Source organism: Camellia sinensis, chromosome 3 (assembly GCF_055761805.1).
Source record: "Camellia sinensis isolate YWXY chromosome 3, ASM5576180v1, whole genome shotgun sequence".
In the NCBI taxonomy this organism is placed as follows: Eukaryota; Viridiplantae; Streptophyta; class Magnoliopsida; order Ericales; family Theaceae; genus Camellia; species Camellia sinensis.
In genome coordinates, this window is record NC_138963.1 from 228,250,400 (window position 1) to 228,277,243 (window position 26,844).

A 26,844-nucleotide genomic window follows, 5' to 3' on the forward strand; every position below is an offset into this window, starting at 1 on the left:
AGCTCGGCGTGAAGATTCGTGCCTGAAGCTCGGCAGGAAGGCCTTTGGTTGACCGAAATGACCAATCCCATGCTCGGTGTCGCCGGAATGCGGTCGAGCACGGCTGAAACGAAGCTCGGTTATTGGAAGCACTTGGTCTTGAAGTGCAGTATGGCTGTTGGCAGCCGAGAAGCTGCAGCCCGGCTGCCGAGCTCCCAGTAGAGTGGGCTGGCAGTTGGGTTAGGTGGTGTTCAGCAAGGTTTATGCTGACAGATGGGATAGCGGAGCCACGTGTCAGGAGATGACTGGGAGTGGATATGGGACGCAGAGGGTATATAAGCATGTCTGCGCCCCCCATACGCGGGGAGACGAACACTTTGTAAGGATTTTCTTACACTAAAACACCCCCCCTCTCTCTCTCTCTATCCCCTGGTGTGTGTTCTAACTTGACCGTCGGAGGGGTTTTCCAGCCACACACCGCCGGGTAGCTCACCCACATTATGCTTTCAGGTGATCGGACAGAAACGGAGCTTGGAAGAAAGGAATACGGGCTCGCTTGAATATTTGCTCCCCGTACACTAAAAAATAAGAAAGAAATATTTCCACAACAAATTGCTCCTCATATTTCAATTCAACCCACTGGTCTTCAAGCTTGAAACAAGTCAAGGACCTCTAAACAGATTTCGCAACACACCCACCCTTGAAGAAGAATATAGTGAACCTGACAAATAGGCAACATTAATTTTGAGAAATAAGGTAACCAGAATTTGACAATGACTGGTACACAATAGCCAAAACATACCAGCGGCAGACTTCATAACTATTTAGTCTTGCTAAAAGCTCGAGAGAAAAATGCTTTCAAATACAATATCATAATGATTGCATAAAATAAGCTCAAACATCCACTGTTACTTTGATTAGGTAAAGATGCTTCAATAGCTCTGCGGTGAGTCCAAAAGCAAAACTAACATTTCCACTATCAGAAAGAAAAACACATTCAATGAAAACAAGGAAGATTGATAATTCCACAGCCACATAGAGGGTGTTGTGGAGAGATCCGTGATGACTGAATAAAAAAATTCCAACAAAAATCACCAAAACAATCAAAACATGTTTTCCCCAAAAGAAGTCATATGGCATGAATATTGTACAAACAATTGCATTATATGCATAAGCATTGGCACAAGCTGATTGGACTGTAACACAACAATTTATATCCCAGAAGATAAAATTGTAACGCACCACAAAGTCTAAAGGTTCTTTGGTTATTTTTAAGAACATACATTGTTGCGGATCTTGGGCACACCAGGGGACATTCACAAGCAAAAACACAAGACTTTTAACGTGGTTCGGCAAACCAGCCTACGTCCACGGGAGCGATGTTGTTATATATCAACAAATGGAGGAGATTACACACTCTCAACTCACTGTCTCTCCATATAACACACTCTCTCACACTCTCTGATTTGCTATGATGCCCTGTATTCAACTCTCCTTAGCTTCTCTATATATAGAGATTACAAAGGCAAGAGGCACCCTTTGAAATGAGCTGGCTGCCAGCCCATTTCGGTGGCTTTCTAGATTGCTTCATGGCCTCATGGCCTCATGGCCAACTCACATGGCTTCCCCACCATGTAGCTGGCTGCTACTTTCCTTCACATGGCCAGAATCTCTGTAGCCAACTCAACTTGGGTTGATCTCCTAGAAACCACCCCTTCAACCCATATGAGGTGATCCATAATAGCACCCCCTGCCTGGAGTGCCTGGCACCCCCTCACTGGGGTGCCATGCAAAGCTTACTTTGCAACTCTTTGAGATGGCATCTCTCCTTTCCATCCAGTCTTGGAGAGATCCCAATATGTCTCTAATTCAGGAGCAAAAGAAACTTTCTTCCCTGGGACATGCTTTGCTATCTTGGTCTCTTTACTCTGAGCTGTCTTTAAAATTGGCCGCAATGGCTCCGTCTTGTGCACCTCCGAACTGCCTCCATGCGTTCTTGTACACTTTGGTTGCCATGTCTGCTGGGCCCTATGTCTCTTCTGTGCATGTCTTGTACGTCTTGCCCGGTAAGTGACAGTAGCTCCGTCTGTCACAACCTTCTCCACAAGCCTGTACAGATTCCCCTCCAGTCGTCCATGTAGCATCACCGTATCTCCATGGATGACTTTGAGATTTCCTTTGCTAGATGTGAAGCTATAACCCTTCATGTCTAGCATACTTAAGGAAATTAGATTCTTCTTCAGCCTTGGCACGTGTCGGACTCCATCCAACGTGAAAATTTTTCCATCTTCCATTCTCAGCCGTACTGTTCCCATGCCAACAATCTTACTCACAGTGTTGTTAGCCACTCGAACAATACCTCCATCCTTGGCTTGGTAGGTAGAAAAAAGTTTCTTATCCATGCATATATGATATGTGCTTCCGGAATCTAAGATCCAGTCAAGTTTCGTCATACTCGACGAAACTGTAAATGCATACTCATCCTTAGCATTTACTGCAGCAGCGACATTTGATGAGCTCGCCTGTTCCTTGTGTGCCTTGTCCTCCTTGAGCTTTGCACAGTCTTTTATGAGGTGATCCTCCTGATCACAGTAATAACACTTTCTCCTGAAGCCTGACCTTGATTGCGAACGTCCTCTTGATTTGGATCTACCCCGTCTATCATTGGACCTACCTCTGCCTTGCTCATTTTCTAAGGCAACCATGGCATTTCCTTCTGGGTGTTTGCTACTGCTATCTTCCTGTTTCTTCATCGACTCATGAGAAATGAGCGTAGCAATCACCTCATCCAGTCCAAGAGCATCCTTCCCGTACAATAGAGTTGTCCTGAGATGCTCATATGATGCAGGTAGAGAGACCAGCAAGATCATAGCCCTATCTTCCTCCTGGGTCTTGTCTCCAATGGTGTCCAATTCCATTGTGATCCTATTGAACTCGTCCAGATGTTCTGTGAGGTTCGCACCTTCTGGCATTCTAAGTGTATATAGCTGCCTCTTCAGAGATAACCGGTTTGTCAAAGACTTTGACTTGTACCTCATCTCTAACTTTGCCCATAGCTCCGCCGGATCTACTTCACTGATGACTTCCCAGAGTGTGTTGTTCCCGAGATACAACTGAATTGTACTGTTTGCCAATTCCCTCAACTCCTCCCACTTGTCATCCTTCATGTCTTCCGGTTTGTTGGACTTTTTGAGAAGAGCTTTCACCAGACCTTCTCGTGTTAAAATGTTTTTCACCCTTTGCTGCCACAGGGTAAAGTCATTACTGCCATTAAAAGGCTCAATCATGAAACTTGCGCCTTTTCCTGCCATTATAAATTTCTTCCCTTTTTAAAGAAATTCCGATTTAAGAATTTGACCGTACGGATGGGTCCGGAATATTCCAAATAATTGGAACGCACTATTGGATCGCCAAAAAACGGACTCCGAATGGCCTAGATCTAGCCGAAAGAGTTTGAATGCCTCCGATTCAAAAACTAACCGTACGGATGTGTCCGGAATACTCTAAATAGTTGGAACTCACTATTGGATCGCCAAAAACGGACTCCGAATGGCCTAGATCTAGCCAAAACAGTTTCAACGGTTCAGATCTGCTGAATCTGGTGCGCCTGAGAAGCACCAGATAATTCCTCCGGATCGGCTGGTCAACGGCGCAGTCAGCGGCTCGGTCAACGGCGCAGGGGCGCGGTCAACGGCGGCTCAGCGGCGCGGCTTGGCTGGCGGCGCGGCTCCGGCGCGGCTCGGCCTGGTCAGCGGCGCGGTCAACGGCTCAACGGCTCGGCTCGGCTCAGGATGACGTCAGCCTGACGTCAGCTTCACGCGCGCCCCCACTCGTCTTCTTCCTTCGTCGGCGCGTGGGGCGCGTGGGTGCGAGTGGCCTTCACTCGCGATCTTCAGGTGGCGCGTGGCGGCGCGTTAGACCTCTGATTGGCCTGTGGTTTGAAGTTTTGGACTCCTCTCCTCCTGACCTTCCTCCTGGTATGCTCAAAAGTGGATTTCGATCACTTCGAAATCTGGACACTTTCGGAAAAAACTCGATTTTTCTCCACCTGGGCTCTGATACCAATTGTTGCGGATCTTGGGCACACCAGGGGACATTCACAAGCAAAAACACAAGACTTTTAACGTGGTTCGGCAAACCGGCCTACGTCCACGGGAGCGATGTTGTTATATATCAACAAATGGAGGAGATTACACACTCTCAACTCACTGTCTCTCTATATAACACACTCTCTCACACTCTCTGATTTGCTATGATGCCCTGTATTCAACTCTCCTTAGCTTCTCTATATATAGAGATTACAAAGGCAAGAGGCACCCTTTGAAATGAGCTGGCTGCCAGCCCATTTCGGTGGCTTTCCAGATTGCTTCATGGCCTCATGGCCTCATGGCCAACTCACATGGCTTCCCCACCATGTAGTTGGCTGCTACTTTCCTTCACATGGCCAGAATCTCTGTAGCCAACTCAACTTGGGTTGATCTCCTACATACATATCAACTGTTGTGGCACAATTCTACCAATACAATATAACTTGCTGACCATGAGCAAGATCACGCCATATCCACAAATTAAACTCCGCATACGATCATCATCACGTTGTCTCAGTCTTATAACTTACCATTAATGAATTGCAAAGATAACCATAGTGATGCCAATAATAGAGCTTCATGAGAGAGTATGGTCCATGTTTCTTGCCGTCATCATCCTCAAAGAAGCAAGACCATTTGTCATCCAACTGTGATTTAATAAGTATAATTAAATACATAAAAAAAAATTAACAAAGAAGAAGAATGAATATCCAATTAACACATAACATTTTAATGGTCTTCTTCATAAAGATGGGTAGAAATAAAAGGACCATTTTTTAGAAATGAGAAGAAATAAGAATGGATTGACCAACAAAAGTCGTAATACCTGTGGTGGATATGATGTAGGTGAAGTAGCTGAGGCGAAGGTTGGCATTTGTTGGTTGGTGCTAAAACTGCTGAAGTTGAGGCATGGTTGGATTGCTGACTGACAATCAGGATAAGCACTTGTCCGAGCAGCAAATAGTGGTTTGTTTGTGGCTAAATCTCTAATTGAATATGCAAAGCAATCTGTGGGCCCAATTGTCCCAGAGATACCCGCAGTTAAATATGCAAAGCCAGTTTAACATGGTCGGGAAACTGGTACGGGGTTCATCAAAGTCTCGTTTGTAATGGGATATACAGGAAGCTCATTAGGCAAGAAAACAGTGGATAAACCCTCAAACAACTGCTACTCAATGTAAGGGCCACACATTTGCCCATTTTCATTGACATACATACATCCACCCACAAATGAAGGCCTGACACATCAGTGTAATTGTTTCCCTGGTACGAAGACCCCCCAATATTGCAAGGCTGAGGAATGTTACCACTGTTGCCATTAGACTGACAACTAACCTCTGTAGCAGAATGCGAACCAACTTCTTCACAGCAATGACAGCAAGATGGAGATATATGCAAATTATTGACGCACCTGAACGCACATTACCCAAAAGAAGAGATGAATGAACTATAAAAAACGTGAAAACAGTATTAACACTATGTTTGGATTGTGAGATGAGGTGAGAAAAGAAATAATAATAGTTTCTTACCATTATGTTTAGACGAATAAAAAAGAAGAGAATATGGTTTCTCACCTATCTTGTTAGGATAGAGTAAATAAGAGAAAAGTAAGAAAATTATTGTGTTTCATTTTACCAAAATAACCTTCCATATTAATAAGCCATGTTTTTTTATAAAGGTAATTTTAGTATTTTTAAAAACTTTCATTAAACCATATTCTTTTCCCACCAAATCTCATCACTTTGGTGAGAAACAAAACATAGGTTTGGTGAGAATCATTTTCTCATAATTTCTCACCTACTTAACTATCCAAACAAGTGAAGGAGTTTCATATTCTCACCATTTCTTGTCTTTTCTCACCAAACCCCTCCATCCAAACGAAGTGTAAGAAAATGCCACTGGGAAATCAAACTATGGAGGAATGGGACAATACCCATTTCTCGACTTCGTGGAACAGGAACCATCACCATAATTGTTGTATGTGTTGGTTTCGACACTAGATGAATGAGTTGGGTCTCTATGACTGACTATTTAGGAACTGAGGGGCTTGCAAAAGGGAAAGAACCGTAAGAGCTGCCCAATCGGAGTTGGTCGAAAAACCCCTATGGCGTGGAAGTTAGGAGTGGAAAAAGAAGGTGAAGCCTCTCTAGGTGTAGAGAGGGAAATGGAGAGATTGTATGTATGTGTGATAGCTTGGAGTCAATTACCTTGCAATGAGATGAGTGTGAGTGTATTTTTTATATAGATGACTAGACTTGCTCTCCAACGTAAGGATGAGGGAGCTTGGGTGCCTCAAGGCTCTCTTTATCATAGCTCAAGGTGGGGACCACTAAGTTGGTTATCAATGGTTGCACATGCCACATGCCTACCTAAGCAGTCATCATCAAGTGCACATTCTTTCTCGTGGAGGGAGGACCAACTGAGGTGGCACTTTGCACATGTGCGTGCTCACATCACAGCTTCCACGCCTATCTGAGGAGGCCTCAGCTTGGTCTGCTTGGTTCCTTGGCCAGACCTTGTTTGACCTTCATTGAGTTGGTTTGTGGAGATGGGCTGGCCCATTCGAGTGACTTTGTGTGTGTTCAACCCACATCGGTTCTGTTGATGGGCTTGGCCCATATGGTTCGGCCCATCTCAGTACCTTACATGAGCTAGCCTTATTGTATTAGGCTTGGCACAAGTGCTTGAGGACTTGGGAGGATGGTCCATGTGGACCTAGGCTAAATATGACTTGATTTGTGTAGGTGCTTGGCTTATATGAGATGACCATATGGGTTTGGGCTTAATGGTTTGGACCGGCTCAAGGCTTGAACCCATTCCATTTATACTTAGCCCCTTCAATTGCTATCACAGATATAAGAAACTAAATCATGGTGTACATAATTAGAAACCTTTGGGTACGTTTGGTTCAATGCCGGCCCTAGCCTAAGGCCAATAAGGCTTGTGCCTTAGGCTCCAAAATTTTGGCCAAAAAATAGGGCTCCCAAATTTAGTAAAATATTATAGGCCTAATTTTATTTTATTTTTTTAAGGATCAATTTAAAGGGCCCCAAAATATTTCATTGGGTCCATGTATGGTTTAGCGCATATTTATTTATAACTGTAATTTGGCCCATATTTATTAAAATGAAAATATATATTAAAAAAAAAAGTGTTTAGGCCCAAGAAGAACAATACATACAATATAAGGGCTCTATTTTTTTTTTTTTTTACCTTCTTTATCTATTAGATTTTAGTAGAATAAATAATTTTGCCCTAATTTTTTTACCTAGGTCCATATCAGTTTTAATTGAATAATTTTTTCCTAATTTTTTTGCCATAATTTTGTTTTATTAAATTGTTTTGTTTATAATTTTAATGATTATATGTGTAAGTAGATTTTTTTGTGACTACAAACAAATAAAAAAGTTGTAACTTATCGTTTTATCCATGAATTTTTTTTTTTCAATGTAAGAGGGGTCTCATTTTCGAAATTCGCCTTAGGCCCCCTAAATCTCAAGGCCGACACTGGTTTGGTTCACTAGAATGAAACAAAATGGAATGATCATTCCATCAAAATGTCCATTCTCATGTTTGGTTGACTAAAAAAATAATGACAAAACACATTACAAATGGAATCATCATTCAACATTTCAAGGGAATGGTCATTCTATGTGACAGTTAAGGATCATTCCATTCCAACTCATTACAGTGAACCAATTACAGCATTAGCGTCTTTCTTGACAAGAACTCTGAATAAAAAATATTCGTTCCACTAGTAAAAATAATTGAAGAGACCATGACTTGGAGGAGTTCTCCAGAAGCAACCTGGATGAAGAAAGAGAGCTTTATACTAAGTTTTACTATCACAAACTTTATGAACTTTTGGCAAAACACTACACGTATAAACTTGGTCTCAAATAGCCTCCGGACAAGCAAATCATATGCAGAGGAATGAAGGGCACGTATTGAAAGTTGAATCGTCAAGTTCAAATTCTAGAATATCGTGCCAAACCTTCAATCAAAGTATGCAAACGAAAGAAGAAGAAGAAGTAAAAAACCAAACTACTCTCGAATGAATTTTAGCGTCAAAAGCCAGTCGATGAAAATAAAATCTAGAATTCAAATCAAATTCGTGATATCTCAACTCGAATTCAGACATGACTGTGATTCTATTGTTCAAAAGTTAAAGAACCAAAATTAAAAACACCATTCCTGTTTTGAGATCTGGATTTGATTCATATTTAACAACATTGAATCTTCCTAATAAATTAGGCAAAAATTACAATTAGCCCAAAATGGCATAACCAAATGATTGTTTAGCCAATGATGGATTTCGTGCCACAGAATGAAAGACATTTGCAATACCGATCGACATCAACTCGCCCATTATTGTCTCATAAAAATCCCTCCCATGCTATTGGAGGTCATTGATAAAATGGTGTGGAGGGTTGTCTCTAGGGGTGGCAATATGAACCCGTTCCGACGGAGACCCGGACCACCCCATTATTTCCCATAGGGCTGGGGCTAGTATTGAAAACTACATCCCCGATGATTTTCGGGCCGGGGACGGTGATAGGTTCTCCGGCCCCGGCCTCGGCCCTGCCCCGACATTTCCCTAAAAAATCCCCGCCTGTGTGTGTTTAGTTGTATTATATATATATAGATACATATCTTGCTCATTTTTTGACTCTCTCAACTCTCTCACTGACTCACTCTCTCAACTCTCATTCTCTCTCTCTAACTCTCTCGTCTCTCTCTCACTCTCTCTTTCTCTTTCTCGTTCTTCTCTCTCTCACTCTCACCGACATGGCGACACAGTCACCGACTCTTCTCTCTCTCACTCTCACAGTCACCGACACAGTGACACCGCCACCACTCTCTCTCTCTCTCTCTCATCTCGTTTGCTCTCTCATCTCTCCTCTTCAGCCGCTAATCGCATACTAGTCATCTACACCACTACCACTGCTGGTCTAGACTCCAATCTACAGATGACGACATCGACTTAGGACAAAAACCTCGGATCTCATTTTCTCCATCGTTGATCTCAAGTCTTTCCATCGCTGATCTCATTTTTTAGATCTGTGTTGTTTTTTTTTTTTTTGATCAATAGATCTGTGTTGTTTGAATCTATTTAGTGGATGATGATGATTCTAGATCTGTGTTGTTTGAATCTGTTTAATGGATGATGATGATTCTAGATTTGTGTAGTTTGAATTTGTTTAGTAGACGATGATGATAGATCTGTTGATGATGATGTTGGTGATGCCGGGGAATTTTCGGGGTCAGGAGAGGGGACGGTGATAGGTTCCCCATAGGGGATCGGGGTCGGGGTCGGGGTCGGGGTCGGAGAAATTTTCACCATCGGGGATCGGGGACGGGGAGTGTGATCTCCGGCCCCGCCTCAGCCCGTTGCCATCCCTAATTGTCTTGATTCTTTTATGACTTGGATGAATTAGAGAGAGAGAGAGAGAGAAAGAGAGAGAGCGACCTAGTAGGTGTAATGGGATGGTAATTCCTTAATGATGCAACTGGTGATTGTGGTCGCCAACCAACGATAACTGCAATGGAAGTCCTGGAGTGGTCGTGGTTGTGGTCATTGCGATGGAGAGAATCGAGCAGGCATGCAGGGCACTCCAGAATGAAAGAGGGGTGTGTGTGGACAGACGCAGGGGTGTAAATTGGGCAGACCAACCCTCGAGTCTTCACAAAAATTTAGGATAGCGTTTTAATGTGGTGACAACATTTTTAGATGTTTTAAAAAGATGGTTAAAAGTTAGTTTTTAATTTTTTATCAAGTTTTTTGATTTTTTTAGAAAGTGATTTGGGAAGTTAATAAAAAACGAAAAATTCTAGTAGTGTTTGGTAGAGTTTTCTAAATATGATTTAAGAATAGGAGTTGTATTTTTAGTTTGTAAGCTTTGGAATTATGATTTGAGTGTGAAAAATTTGTTTGGTGAATGAGTTTTGAAAAGAGTTTTGAATTGAGTGAGAAATTTTTGATGTGGCATATGATATTTGATATAAAAACTTACAACTCATAACCAAACATACAACTCAAAATTCTATTTAAAACTCATAAAAAATTTTAAAAAATTCTGAATTTTTTATTTAAAATATAAAAAATAATAGGTGCCCATTGTTAAAAAAAATAAAAAAAATTGCACTGTTCCGATCAACCGGCTGGACGTTCAGGGGATGATCGATTAGCCTAAATTTTTTCGCCTGGAAAGAGTTTTCAAAAATGGATGTGAAATTAATTTTTGAAAACTGTAACCAAACATTACGTGGAAATCAAGTGGTAGAAATACATTTCAAAAACTCTTCCAAACAGAGCCCTATTGCCACACACTACTTTCTTTCTTTCTACACACTTAATGATTTTTTTTATTACATTTTTGTCCTAAAATTAAATTACCAAAATATTCATTTCTCAAAACCCTAACTCTAACTCTCTCAAACCATCAGTTTCCACCATCACCATCCATGGTCGCCACCTCTCCCCTTCTCCACTCTTTCCGTCACCTCTTCCTACCACTGCGACCCCCCATTTGCCTGAGAAAAAATCGGCGCACTACTGCGATCTCCTTCCACCTTCATTGTCCACCACCGCGATCTTCCTTCGCCTTTGTCTCTCCCTGCCTCCAAGAAAATCGCCGCCACCTCTACTTTTTGCCCCCTTCACGACTGTGAGAGAGAGAAAGAGAGAGAGGGATAGATCCCAAGGAGAGAGGGTTGATGTCGCGATGGTGGCGCTGTAACAGCCCTACTTCGCAATTAAGAGAGAGAGGAAATCAGAGATTGATTTTGGCGATGGAGGTCGCGGAAGTGACGCCGGCGGGTGGAGGGAGGGGTGGAGGTAACGACTAGAAGTGAAATGGAGGGGAAGAGGTGCCTTCAGCGGCAGCAACAACGGTGGTGGCTTGTTAGGGTTAGGGTTTGAAGGATGAAGATGGTAAGGGTATTTTTGGTATGGTAGGATGTGTATTGAGTGAAAGTTGATAATTTAAATTTATTTAGTGTGTATATTGAGAAAAGAGGTAGAACGGGAGGAAGTACTGTGTGGAAATAGAATTTCCTGTAAAAAGCTGCTTTTGGCTTTTTTGGTTAATAGTTAATTATGCTGTCACATCACAATTAAATAACCAAAATACCTCACCCAGTTTAGTAAATTTACAATTTCACCTATATGTGGCTCATTTTGATCCATGAAGGGTGTAGTTGTAATTTTACCATTAGTTTTTTTTTTACCTTCCCAAATGGTTTTAATGGTAAAAAGCGATTTTGGTTTTTTTGGAAAAAGATGCAAAATGCAGCTTTTTTTTCAAGTTGCCAGAACAGCTCTTTGTGAGATAATACCTAAGGACATCTCCAACGGTGCATTACTTTTGTTAGTAAATTTGAGTAAAAATTCTTTTTGATATCATCTACTCTTAATGGAAGGATTTGGCTTTTCATTAAATTACCGGTCGACCGGCTAATGTAAAATTTTCACAAGGGGTCATCCGGGGGTCGACCGGAAGGTCGACCTTCTAGTGTAAAATTTTCACAAAATTTTGTCTTGAGGTGGTTCTCCGAGAGGACATCCTGGAGACATCTGGTGGTGAAAATACAACGATAATGAATAGTGATTTGATAAAAGACACAAAACGTCCTCAATTTAGTGAAACATTTTGTATATTCTCAATTTGATGTAGGTTTGATAAAACCATTGGAATAGCAAAAAAGGACCTTTTTCACCAAAATCGAATTTGGTGATGGATTTGGTGCAACGTTGGAGATGGCTTAACTTATATTATTTGAGTCATAATTTAAAAAAAATTAAATTAAATTATAATTAAACATTATATATGAGTTATAATTAAACAACTTTTAAATTACAATTAAAATAATTTTATAACTAATATTACAATAAATCATAATTAATAGCAATAAACTATAACTGAAAACACAAAGATCATAACTAAAAGGTGCATATGATATTTCCCAATACCAACATATTATACTTTGCATTTTCGACTATTATTCAAATTTTATTTTAATCTTAACATTACATTCTGTTAGGGATGTCAAGCCACAATAATAAATAATAAAAAAAGACGTCTGAGACTGAAAATATTATTATTATTTTTATTTCAAAATATTAATTTTTTAGTTTATTTTTTATTATTCTAAAATATTAGTCCAGATTGAAAATTAAGAATTAAAATAATATAAATTTTTTATTTGACCATTCTTTTAAATTTATTAACATTAAAATATATACAAAAAGTATAATTATAACAATTGATGTTCTTAAAAAAAAATTAATATTTTAATTTTAAATCAGAGAATAATTTTAAAAAATTAATATTTTTAAAATATAATAATTATCCTATTAAAAAAATTAATTTTCTCAAAAAGAACTAACATTTTAAAAACCTAAAATAATGTGACACACTTTTAAGTGTTCACTTTTCATTTATTACGTATCTAGTCATATCGAATCCAACTCCAGCCACATGATTGTGGATGGCTAGAAAAAATATCGCCAAAGTGTCATCCACCACATTATTGTAAGTTTAAAATTTATGAATAAAGATTGGGATTTCCTTTTCTTTCATCACTTTTGAACCTTTTTTTTTTTTTGATTGGTTATTTTTATTTTTATTTTTTTAATTACCACTCGCCACGTGTATGTGGAGTGGTGAGGATTGAAGTTTAAAAAGGTTTAAATCATTGCTGAGATGTAAAATTATACATCTCTACTACTTCTCAATAAATAAGAATAATAATTATGTTTTTAATTTTTATTATTTTTGATTTAGAAAATGGTAAAACCAAGCCAATAAATAAGAATAATAATTATGTTTTTAATTTTTATTATTTTTGATTTAGAAAATGGTAAAACCAAGCCAATAAATAAGAATAATAATTATGTTTTTAATTTTTATTATTTCTGATTTAGAAAATGATAAAACCATTCAACTTGGTTCGATTCTCAGTAATAGACCAAAACGTAATATATAAATATATATATATATATATATTTATTATTTTTAATATTTTCTTATATAATAATAAGAATATAAAAGGTGCTAGCTTGTAATAGTTGAACCTTAGTCTTTATTGTGAAATTGATACATTTTAACTAACTTAACTAGATTAATTGTTATTTTTTTAATTATTATAAAATAAATATTATATGAGTAAATTGGTAATAAATCTAATCTAAAGAGGTTATCAGATATTTAGTCTAGTAAATATTTTTTTGTTGGTGAGAGGTCCACCATTTAAAAAATAATTTGATGAGAAGTCATTTTGTTTGTTTTGAAGAATATTTTGTTTTCAATTTTACCTCTTAATTTATCTGTTGACTTTTTTTATTTGTTGACTTTCGTTGACTATTTGTTCAATTTTTTTTATTTGTTCATTTTTTTCCTATCTATTCATAAAAAATTCCTGTTTGTTCAAAATTTTACCTATCTATTCAAATTTTTTTATCTGTTCAAAAAATTCCCCCATTTGTTTAAATTTTTTTACCCTTTTTGTTTAATTTTTTAATCTTTTCAATTTAAATTTCCCTCATCTGTTTAAATATCTTGTCCAAATACATTCTATATGTTCAAGTACTTTGAAGATTTCACCCTATTTGTTCTCAATTCTTTGAAGATTTCAGCCAAAGAATATTTTCTTTATCTATTGAAGATTTCTAACCTCTCTATCCTAGCTCTAAATATAACATACATACGCACACAACATATATGGATTCATAAACATCACATACCAAACAGCATATTTTCTCTATTTGTCTAACACAAAACCAGAGAACAAAAGAGGGTGATAAAAAAAAAAAAAAACAATAGATCCATGGCTGGTTTTCATGGCTGGCTTGCTCTGAAACTAGGGTTTTGATAACAAATCTAAAACTCGATTTGTGTTTTCATGCCATAGTGTGACAACCCTCGCCACTGTTTACTGATATACCTCTGATTACTACTAAACTGTGGTTAAGCATGTTAAGTAATTGATTTGGCTGAAATTCTGAATTGATTGATTGAGTGTATTAGTTTAAATGCAAATCTATCTGTTTGACTGCTAAATGATTTGTTCATGTTTTATGTTTTAAACTGCAAATTGAAGGCCTTATCGGCGACTGAATCCGAAACTGATTAGTGTTTTATGCTAATAGAATTTATGTGATTTTATGGTATGTTTAATTGAAACGTGATTTGGAGCGATTAAATTAGATTAAATAATGTTAAATTACATTAGTTACTTTAATTACAATTTTGCCATTGAGTGGCCATTTCCCTATACACTTGTTTGGGACTTAATTAGTTCATTCCATACATCATTTCCTCATCCTTCTTGAGACCAAAACCGACTAGAGAGGGAGAGAGAGTTAGGAGAGCTTTGGTTTCAACAAGAATTGCTTGGAAAATTAGTAGAATTGAAGAGTAGATTGCATAATTGAGCTTCTAGACTTAAAATTGAAGAGCTAAGGTAAGAGAATCATCTTCTTGAACTTGAATTTCAGTCATATCTTGCATGGTCCATGAGCCATTAGTGATCTAAGTCTAGAATTGGTTTTAAATTGTTGAATTGAAGCTTGAATCATGCATGCATGTACACATTGTTAAGTTTTGAGGTTGATTTCATGGAAATCCTCACGTGCATGTCTATATTCTAGCTATGGTCCATGAATTCATCATGTTTTTGAGTGAATTGACTCATTTGATCAAGTATTTGAAGCTTTGATTTCAATTGAACACTTGCATGTTACATATACATTATGTTCATAAAGTTTTGTTTGGATTTGTGTTTAATTGATCTTCGAAACATGTCATATTATGAGTTTTAAAGTGTTTTCCAGAAAATTGGTCCAAAAGAATCGAATTTGATGCTTTATATATTGAATTTGAGCTTGGAGGTTCAATCTGAAATTTCCAGATTTTGGACCCATGCTCGAGTGTAGTACTTCACGCTCGAGTGTACACTCTAAGTTCATGCAGTCCGCTCAAGCGGGTAAAGTAACGCTTGAGCGTGAAAGGCGTGTATCCGGTACTTTTCATATGTTTACAGTCCGCTCGAGCGAGGGAATGTACGCTCGAGCGAGGACTTGTGTCTCACGCTCGAGCGGAGGTCGAGCGCCCATCGAGCATGAATTGCATGCATCCAGTACTTTTCATGAGTTTACAGTCTGCTTGAGCGAAGAAAGTCACGCTTGAGCGGAGCTCCTTTATCTGCATGTCCGCTCGAGCGTAGAAAGCCACGCTCGAGCGAGACCCTTGTTTTCTGAAAATTTTGAAAAGTGTTTTAAAGTACATCTTTGCATCCCCATTTCATCTTAGGCATTCCTAGGCCTAGTTTAAGGCATCTTAATGAGGTTATTGATGTAGAACCACACCGAGTCAAGCTAGGGACTGAGTCATCGATTCCCAAGTGTGTAACTTAGTGTGTGTTTGTTCTGCAACTGTGTAGGGTTGGCATCTGAGGACGCTCACTAGCTGCTATTAGCCCAGTGCTCTGTGAGTAACAATGTTATAAAGATATGTTCAATCATGAATATTTTCTGAATGATCAACTGTACTGCTTTTTGAAATGATATTTTTTACTGAATGAATGTTTGTCCTATTTGTAAACTGTATCTGTGGCATCCATAGCAATTTACTGTTACTGCTACTGTCACGGAGATCTCTGTCGGTTCCCGCGTTTGGAACCACTATTGTTTACTTTTATGATGGCCATCAACTGACTGTTCGGTCTGTTAAGACTTACTGTACTGTTTGCTATCGGATGTACCACATATATTTGCTATGGTTTCTAAATGACTGATATGACTGCTTATTGACTGAAAGGACATTCATTTTTAACCTCTTTACATAACTGTTATTCACTGGGCTTTAGTTCACTGTTTATATATATGTAGGTGTCCAGGCGCCTGATCGATGCTAGGAGCGTCAAGCTAAGCTCTCGTTTTGTGAAAACCAATCATTGTGCCTCACTTCGAGGTTCCGAGTACATCAAGCCAAGACTGTTTTGGGGTGTTTTAGATATCCCCTTTTGCCTCTGTTCTGTAATAAATGTTGAGACTGGCACTGTACTGTTATGGTAGGGATTTGGTTCCCAACTTGAATGTCTGTATATGATGTGTGTATGTACATACTGTTTTGCTTATGAATGTGAATATGTTCAGAAAATTCTTTTTGCATATAGACTGTCACAGCTCATTGGACATCTTTTAATTATTGTTTTGGCTTTCGCCAGCCCCTGTACTCTGTATTACTGTCTTTACTGTTAAGCAGGCCTTCGGTAATCACGGATTACTGGCCGGTTACGATGCTAAATCCATAGGGACGGGTTTGGGTCGTGACACATAAATCTGTGAACAAATTTTAATGAATAAAAAACACAATCTCAAATTCAAGTTCTGAAGCCATGCAATGCTTGTAATGTACTTAATTTGGTTCTCACAAATTCCAAATTCAAGTTTGAAATTTTGATTCTAGAGGCTCCAAAAGTACCTGAATCACAAACCAATAATCATATTGTAGAGGGTCAGAAATTAAAGTCCAAATTAAGCATGGACCTAAGTACAAAGGTCATCCCTGTTAGGTAATTAGGAATGATTAAAGGAGCATGGGCCAAAGCCCAAGGGAAGTGAGTCAACCATGGGCCGAAGCAGGTCCGACCCGCCAAGGGTCCGAGCGGGCCCCATAAAGGGAAAATGTCTAAGTCAAGTTACAAAGGCACTAATTGCAACGATCAAGTTGTTGAGACACTTTGTCACAATGCCGCCATTCTAAGTATTGCCGATACCGCCGCCATCTGGAGTTACTGAGGGAAAGAGGAAAGCGGAGCAACTAAGTTGCAGAGTGTAGAGGGTCAGAAATTAAACTCCAAATTGAGTATGGGCCTAAGTGCTGAGGTCGCCCCTTTTAAGAGACCAAGAATGTTTAAAGGAGCATGGACTAAAGCCCCAGAGAATTGGGTCGAAGTAGGTCTGACCCGCCAAGGATCCAAACAGACTCTACGAAGAAAGTGTCTAGGTCAAGTTGCAGAGGTACTACTTACAGCGGTCAAAGTTGCTGAGGCACTTTTGCTTCAGAGCCACAATCTCTAATATTGTCGGTTTCGCCACCATTTCAAAGTTGCTGAGGGAAACAGAAAACCGAAGCGACTAAGTTGTGGAGGCAACACTTGCAGCTTACGAGTTGTAGAGGCTCTTTGTCGGCGCTGCCATCCTTAATATTGTCAGGGTAGCCATTTAGACTTGCAACAGAAAATGGCCACCGCAGTAACTGCAGCCGCCGCAACTAACTTGCGAAAAGATGCACCCCACCAAGGTGATAATAGCCTTTGAGAGAAGTTCCTTCTCCGCAAGTAAAGGCTGATAGCAGGTCCCATATCTCACTGGTTGGAGCTGATAGCAAGCCCAAAGGTAAACCAGTATACCACGGTAACCCCGCGAAGATGGGAGCAGGGTAGCCCAAGTGTAAGGGACTCCATTTCCATTAACCAGGTCATGGACTTGCCTTAGTCGCACATGCATGACTTAAGGAAGCCCTCTTGGGCTTAGTATTAAGGCACAACATGACGATAGCAAGCTTGGTTGTGGCCTTTACCTTGGAAAGCTAGGGAGTTTGTGGTTAAGTGTAAAGGTGTGCACAGGTCAGTTCGGCTCGGGTTTACCCACAGCCCGTCAGTCGAATCGACAGTATTGGGTGAGAAAATCCATTATCCATTACTGACCGTTGTGAAGTTCGAAATCGACCGAACAAAGAACACTGTTTGTCACGCCCCTAAAATAATACAAATAAACTAACTCATAAAAGAAGTGAGCATAATAGAATTATTATATTTTCATTTATCAGAGTTTATATTACAAAAGATCTTACATGCATTATACATTCATAAACGTTCATCTTGAATCTATAGCATGTAGTATCGGTAAATGTTCAACAAAAATAAATGTCCTACGGGCTTACATCTTTCCAAGGTATTTCTTGGTTACAACAAAAAGAGAATCATAAGCTCTGTACATATAAAGCTCTAGGCTTGAATAAACATTTAAATACAAAATAACAAAATAGAGCCTCCAGCTTCTAAGTCCTTCCAAGCTACGTTCTTGGAGGAAGCATATCACCTGTACCTGAAAATGGTTTCCCAAGTAGGGTGAGCCAAAACCCAGTAGAGATAGTCTAACACAATATATGAGATTTAACTAAGATATAAGTATCAAGTACACATTCAGTATTTATGACCAACGTACATCCTTCTCATGAACATTCAATACTGATACTCATATCACAATCCATTTCCATTAATTCATTTCAGGTTAACTCGTTTCACTTCAACTAATATGCCAAGTGTATAATTTTCCAAATAATCCAACTGAGACTACAACTCAATGGTTTTCATTCAACATAACAATCATATAAACACTACAATCTTGCTATTTTACGAAAATTTCGTCCGCGAGATCGGCACCCATGTATACATAAGATTTCAGGACTTTCATCTTGGACACTCCGGCCAACTTAATTTTCGGTGGAGTCCATTCTCTATCTCTACCAAAAACACGGAGTACATCCCCTTTCTTCTCCCAAAATATTATACATATACAATATATTTAAAAATACAGTCATATTCAATGACATTCAATCGTACATATTCAATGTCTCAACATTCCGTCATATTCAATGACATAGTTAAATGATTAGTTTCAATTCACCTAATCTTCATGCAATTTCTACAACAATCATAGCTATCCTCCACCGATAGGCCAATACAGATATTTCTAAACTATACAATCTTTATAACATATAATTTATCAAATTTTCATAGGTGAGTGATTAAAAAAATCTAACTACACCATTCATTCATACATCCTCCTAATTTCACATTTCTCATATCAATTCCATTATTTATATAAAATAATTATTTAACACATATTAGGGCAAATTTTCTTTTTTTTCAAATATTAACCAAAGGTTAAAATCAACCATTTTAACACCAAATAATCTCATATCCAAACCCTATGGTCAATTATATAATCACCACATAGAAACCCCTCTTTCTAAAACATGAACCCAAATCCTAGGTTTTCTCCAAACATCCCAAATCTCACCATATATATATAACAACAAATAACTAGATTAAAGATCATAACGAAGTGTAGAATATCCCTACCTCAAGTGTAGAAGCTCAAAGGAGAAGTGGATAAATCTCAAAGACGCCCAAACTTGATTTTCTTCGGATCAAATGGAAGCCCACGGGATGCTTTATCTTTTTATCAAAGAGAGTAGCGTGGAGAGATCCTTAGATCTAGGTGTATTTGTAGACATAAGTCGACTTTTAGAGAGAGAATGAGTAGATCTAGGGTTTTTGAATGAAAAGAGATCAAAAAGTGATGCAAAAATGCACTACTGCGATCTGATATACGCGAGGCTCGCTCGAGCGAAGGAGTTGTCTTTCGAGTGACCAGACACAATAAGTGACCCCGTTCGAGCTCCAAAAGTGTTGTTTGAGGGTAGAATACATAACTTCAGAAGTTTTACAGACGCACACCGTCGCTTGAGCGTGAGAAGCCTCGCTCGAGCGAAGAACACTACCCTCCCAGAATCTCTGCAGGTCTGCAAAAGTGCAAGGAACTCACAAAGCTCGCTCGAGCGAAGAAGCCAATTTCTGGACAACAACAACTTGAATAACTAGCAACCAACTTGTCCCGAACACGCCTAAGACATTCCAAAACTCAAACTCAAGAGTGAAAGTGAAAGAGATATAAATAACAATATTAAACCACGAGACCCGAGTTTGGAATACAACAAAGGTCGGGTCAAAAACTAGAATCGTTATAGTTTAGCGGTCGGTTCAAGTGATTTTAAGAATTTGATAAGTGTGGAAAAAAATTGTCCAAAAATGAAATCAAATTTCAAATCAAAAAATAAAACTTATAATATATATATATATATACTTACAGATCTGTGTAAGAAAGAGGGAAGTGAAAATTGGAAAAAAAAAATGGAGAGAAGAAACTCACCACTCTTTTTTCGTCGTTGTTTGTCGCTCCATCAACGCTACGACCTTCGCTCATTTCAACAGTAGCTGCCTACCATCGATCGCAACCACCATGGCCGCCATCGCCCAACATCTCCATACCCTTGTTCACAACACTTCTCCATTACCACCACCATTAAAGATGAAATTAAAGATCGGTATAAGAGGTAAAATAGTGAAAAGATGAGGAAGAGAGGAAAGTTGCTTTGTTTTTTGGGAAATCATTTGTGAGAGAGAAAGATGGGGGAAAACAGATATGAAGAAGAGAGATAAGATCGAGATTAAAGATAGTTTTTATGAGAAATTTCTTAGGGTTTATGAGAGAAAGAGAAAGATGAATAAGTGAGTGACGAATGAGTGAGAGGAGTTTAACACAGCTATAAAATAAAATGAGAGGGAGATGGGAAAGATGTAACAGTATGTATGTAGATATACAAAATAGATAAATATTATTATAGAGAGAAAGGAGGGGGGATACAAAGAGACAATCAGAAAAGATAGTGATGAGTTATTGTATCTTGGAATTTGAAATTTAGAAGCTGGAAAGTGTAGAGCAAGCAACCAAAACGTCTCTTTATTCTTGAGAGATATGAGATGGGTTAGGTAATAGGTAGGTAGGGTAATAATTGCATCTCCAAAACCAATATGTGGCTATAAAAAATCGATAAGGCAAATGACTTCAGTTCGGGTCGATTTTGACGAGTTTAGTATGTCCATACCCACTTTTCGAACCGAAAATTGAGAAATCAACATTTATAGAACCGTAGCTGACCAAACTGTTTGTCGAAACCACCCGTTTTTTTATCGGGTCAGGCAGACTGGGCAAGTTAGTTGGGTAGGTCTAATCTTTGCACACCCTAATTCAACATTGGAGGCATAGGGGGGCCTGAGAAAGTGGCCATGAAAGGAAAATTGAGTAGGAATTGTAGAGGAAAGAAGGGACTTAGTTACAAGTGTGCTAGTACATATATGTTATATATGTATAGAGAAAGAGAGAGAGAGAGAGAGAGAGAATTTTGCACAAGAAACCTTCGCAATCATTAGATTTGGTGACACACCAGTGACACAAATCCTTTGGCGTCGTCGTCAATAGATTTGTATAATCAAACACAGCGTAAGAGAAGCGACGGCGGTGGATTGAACTCTAGCGGGTCAATAACGGTGGAGAAGAAGCGACGACAGTGGATCGATCATTCAAAACTGATTTGAGATCATCAGAGATCTGGCACGACGACAGATCCGAGTTCTTAGACACATGACGACAAATCTCAAACCTAAGATCCAAGAGAAGGTGACGACCAGTGAAGAGAAGAGGAAAAGAGAAAGAAAGGGTAGCGACGCAAGGTGGTGATCGCAGTAGTCACTGAGGCAACGGCAACGGCGTTGCCGTGTGAGGTGGTAGAGAGAGAATAAGAGAGAGTAGAGGGAAGAGAGAGAGAGAGAGACAGAGTATGAGTGTTGGTTAGAGTTTGGATTGTGTATATGATATATATAAGAAGGGTATGGTTTCTGTCCAGTCCAGGATCGGACTGGACCGTGCTGTTGGGCCCGTGGGGGCCCACCACAGGTCCCGTTTTGATAATTTGAACCGTTGAATATGTAGAACTCCTCGAGTACTATATGCTTGTAAAAAATCATGTTGATCGGATATCGATAGCTATATGATCAAATCAGTTTCGTATTAAAAAAATTGGACGGTGAACAAATTAACGGTTGACAAAAAACTGTTTTGATCACATAGCTATCGATATCCGATCAACGTGATTTTTTGCAGGCATATAGTACTCGATGATTTCTACACATTGAACGGTTCAGATTATCAAAATGGGACCCGTGGTGGGCCCTCACGGGCCCAACAGCACGATCTAGTCTGATCCCGGACTGGACAGAAGCCATACCCATATAAGAAAGGGTATTTTAGTCTTACCCAAGCTTGTTCTTATGTACCAGGAAAATCAACACTTGGACCTTTGGACAAAGAAAATCTAATTTTGGACTTTTAACCCGACAGCCCATATTATATTTATTGTTATACAAAAATTTTAAAACCATAGAATTAAACCAAATTAATTTTTATGGTTCAGTTTTAGTCCAGTTACATAGACTATCTATTTTTTTAAAGACCTATACTAAAATTGAAAATGTAACAAATATAAGATAATTTTTATATATAAATAATATACATATAAAATTTTTTATAATATAAACGATTCAAATAATGATCTCATTTGTCAAATATATATTTTAGTTAAAGAGTCATTATAAATTATCATATAACTTTATTTATTTTTTGACATATTTTTTTTAAAATAATATTAAAATAATATATTCTCAAACAAAAATCTTCGGAGAAGTCCAAGACTTTAGTGGATTAATGTTGATCACGTACAAGGCAACAGAAAGGAAGACAAATAGCCGCACAACGGCGACGGGGAAGTCCAAGACTTGCCACCAACTGATTCAATTGTCCTGTCTCTGCCGACTACACCTATCCCCCCTACCCAACCACTTCGCTACAGCAATTATTGAGGAAAGGATTTGCAATAGTACCTGCTTACACATTTTGTGTTCTAATTATTATTATTTTTTAAAATTTATTATAACTTAGCGAACGTTAGAAGATCATATTTATTTTACTAGTAAAGATTAAAAAAAAAACTTAGTGGTTGAGATTCAACAATTTGAGTATTTTTAAGGAACTCTTTAAATAAGGATGGTTGGTTATTATAATTAATATTATCATATTTTAATTATTTTAATGAATTAATTATTACAATAATTATTTTAACAAAATTGTTCAAGGTTATTTTTGAGGTGAAAATATAAATACAGTTCTGATTAGTTATTTAGAAATAAAAACATGTTATCTTTGTCATTGAGGTGGACTATTTTAGTCTTCAAACAAATCACACCATTCTTATTATTTCTCTTATCTCTCTTTGTGAAAGGATTACATTTTAATAGTAAAACTAAACCATTTTTTTTGTTAACAAACCCCAATTTAAACCCAATTTAAATTTGTCCACCAAATAAAAAAACATTTTCCAAAAAAAATCTTCCAATTATATTTTGATATCATCATTAAATATAAATATTTCTAATGATGCTTCATCGGTTAATAACTAAGCAACTTCATTTTTTTTTTATTTGAATTTTGAATTTAACTTTGTAAACCAAAAAAATTTCCACAAACATTTTTTAACATGACTATAATCAAACCTAGCAACACAAGCTAGCACACAGAGCAAAAGCAAATGCAAAAAAAAAAAAAAAAAAAAAAAGAAAAGAAAGAAAGAAAGGGGACCAATTTCACATGCCCTTTGCCTCAAAATCTCTCTTTCCTTTTCTTTTTTTTTTTTTAATTTTTTTTTAATTTTTTCACCTTTCCTATACTAACTATAAAAACCCATAAATCTAGGGCATCCTCTTCACTTTTAAGAGCATAAAACACATAAACCCATAAATCTAGGACATGCCCCGGTTATGAAAAAAAATAAAATAAAAATAATGTTTGGTTTCTCACTCCTCTTCCTTTCTCTCTTAACCCCTCCAATTCCAAACCTTCTTTTTACAATTTCTTCCAAAACCACAGTACCTCTCATAGACAACAACCTAAGATTCAAAAATCCTCATTGTCGATTAGAATCCGAAATCACCCTCTTTGTACAGTTACATCACCCTCGCTGACAACAAGCCTCTCTGAAACCACCCTCATTGCCACCCCAGGACGCCTCTTCTATGCCGCCTCTAACGCGACGATGTCGGGTTATAGGGCCAAAACCTTATCTGCGGTTTTTTACGGCAACACTACCACCGGCTGTGACTTGAGCAGGTATCGTACGACGACGATTCGTTTGGATCCAGCGCTCCCTGTGCTGAAAATGCTACACTCAGGTCGACCCGATCTTCGATTTGACCAATCTGACTTATCGAGCTGCAACAACCATCAGATGTGTCTCTATCAAGTATTGTACAACGACGATTTGTTCATGATAGGCAATTTCTCAACCGAAATGTTGATGTTTCGGAGGACCAGAGACCCCAACGTTGCTCTCAGATGCGATCACGACAACGAAGGCTTGTTCGTCGACGCTGTCGGGTTATTGGGTTTGGGTCGGGAGAAGTGAGATTGAGAGACAAAAGAGAGAGTGTTTAGTGAGGCTGAGAGCCTTAAGAGAGATATGGGAGTTTAGAGAGAGAGTGAGAAGAGCATGAGTGAGTGAATGTGGGTTTTGAAATTTAAAATCTGAAAAGTTAGACTAAGAGAAAGAGAAAGAGAAAGAGGAGAGTGTAGAGATAAAATGAGATGAGACGTGAGAGAGAAAGAGAGAGCATGGATGTGTGTAAAGTTTTAGATGGTGATGTTAGATGTGAAGATACTGATGTGCATAAAGCACAATAGCAACTGCTGCACCTAGTACGACGCCATTTTGTTTCTTTCTTTCTTTCTGTTTTTTGGCTCATTATTGTTGAATGGTATTTGCTTTTAAAAATATTCCTTGTAGCAAAATGTTTCATTAATTTTCTTATTGGTTTCATTTATTTAAAGAATAAACCTTTGACCAAGATATTACTGATTTTCTTATTGGTTATTAAAAATATTATGCTTACTACCCATCTCTGAGTATTTATTCAAAATCAAATAATGTTAGAAAATTTTAAATTTTTAATACATATTTTTAAAATATATATATATATATATATAAATTATATTAAAAATGTAAACATGTATGTAAATATATAAAAGTGTGTAAGAATATGTAAAATGTGTATTAGAATTTGAATTTTTGAACATTATTTAATTTTTAACAATTCGTAGCCTAGTTTTTTAAAATATAACGAATAAAAAAATCAATAATAATTTGCTCAAAGTTTTTTTGGGAAATTATAAATAAAAAATATATATAAAAAAAATCCTAGGATTTGACCCTTATAATAAAATCCTAATATTTTGATTTGTTTTCAATCTAAACTGCTTATCTATTTATATTAATTAAAACTAACGAAAAAAATTATATTTTAGCCATTAAAATCAACAAAAAAAAAAGATATTTTAAACATTTTATGTATACTTACATTAAGTTTAATGGCTAAAATACACTTTTTATGTTGGTTTTATTAAACAAAAATAGACAAATAATTTATATTAAAAAAAATAAGGGTTTAAATTAAAAAAATTAAAACCACAACATTTATTTTATTACCATGGTCAAACTTTGAGATTTTTTTTGTTGTGATTTGTCCAACTTTTTTTTTTTTAAAACTGCAGTCAAACTTTGTCCCAAGAGATACTTTTAAAAGCCCAATACCAGTTTATACACACACAAAAAATAAATAAAAAAAATAAAACAAAACAAAACAAAAAAATAAAATTAAAAAACAAACCAAAGACTCATTCCCAAAGAAGCTAATTGCATCGGAGAAAGTGGTGCACTACATTTGAAATTTGGGGGAAAAAACTCAAAAAAAGAGGGAGGGAGGGTGGGTGGGTGGTTAAGTGAAAAGACTCAAAAAAATGAGAAAAAGAGAGATATATTTTGGGGGGAAAAACAAAATAAAGAAATCATCTTAACCCTTAAATTATTAAATGAAATAATCTGAATTGTTGATGCAAAATGTATCTCTAATACATTTTGAGACATTTTCAAAAATCGTCCTACCATATTATATAGATATTATTATATAAATATTATGTATATATATATATATATATTAATTTATTATATATATTTTAATTAGTAAAATGAGTAAGTAACGTAAATCATATTCACTATCTCATAAAGTGGTTACAACTTCTCTGATAGTGGGAAGTCATGAGGAATTACACTTGGATCATGGATCCAAGCCTATCTATATATACATGCGATAGCCATCAAAATACAAACGTTGTTTTATGAATATAATATGATTGAAACTCTATTCCTTCCACTTTTTCATTTGGTTATGTGAAAATATTTTATGAGTATTTTGTTTATACATTCAAAACTTAATCAATTAAGAACAAGATTTAAATTCTTGAACATCATGGCAGAATGTATTTTTCTTTTTTATTGAACTATTTCAATTCTCACAATTGATATCAGAGTAACCTTCTGTTCTATTATTCAAAATTATTGTAATTTTATGAAGGTCAAATCTTAATTGATCCTAATAGTATCTCCGTTCCTTCATGATCCTCTGTTTCACTATGTTTGATGTTACTTCTATATTGTGATAACATGTTCACTGCTTATAATCATGGCTTTGTCTTTATCCTTGATAGCATAAAACTTTGTTATGTGAACTCTGATATGAGTATCAGAGAAACAAAAGCAAGAAATTATTTTTATATCTATCGCCAGACTTTTCGTCTACTTTTTCACAGTTTGAAATTGATTTAGCCTAATGATTAGAGATATTTGTGTTGGTTTTATTCATGCACCTCTTCCCTATCTTGCTGCGTAAAATTTTTTTTAAAAAAAAGAAGGCTTCTGAAACTCGTTGGATTGTTTTTCTCACTGTTAAAGATGAATTGTTGCTTGATGTATATTAATTAGAGGCAATAGAATTCATCTTGTTCTATAAGAGTAGTATTTACATTAATTTAGAAGTGTTCATATTCTAAATTTACTATGTGTTGGAAACCTACTGTGTTCATTAAGTATGAGTTTTCATTAATTGACACACATTGAAGACCATTTTGTATAAAATTTAAAAATTCTCATGCTTTTATTTGGGTTTATTCAGTTAATTTTAAAAGGCATAAAAGACTTAAATT

The 26,844-nt window shown here is 37.1% G+C and overlaps 1 long non-coding RNA gene across 3 annotated transcripts; it reads right to left on the reverse strand.

Moving 5' to 3' along the window:
• Positions 1-562: 562 nt before the first annotated feature.
• On the reverse strand, positions 563-6,322 carry LOC114269303 (uncharacterized). 3 transcript variants are annotated; one of them, XR_003631555.2, is made up of 4 exons: positions 5,908-6,322; positions 4,894-5,478; positions 4,598-4,714; positions 563-700 (listed from the first exon to the last, which is right to left on the reverse strand). It is a non-coding gene; the product is annotated as an uncharacterized LOC114269303 (long non-coding RNA). The 3 variants fall into 3 exon arrangements; XR_014365350.1 differs by lacking the exon at positions 563-700 and adding an exon at positions 707-920; XR_014365349.1 differs by lacking the exon at positions 563-700 and adding an exon at positions 707-955.
• Positions 6,323-26,844: the final 20,522 nt, after the last annotated feature.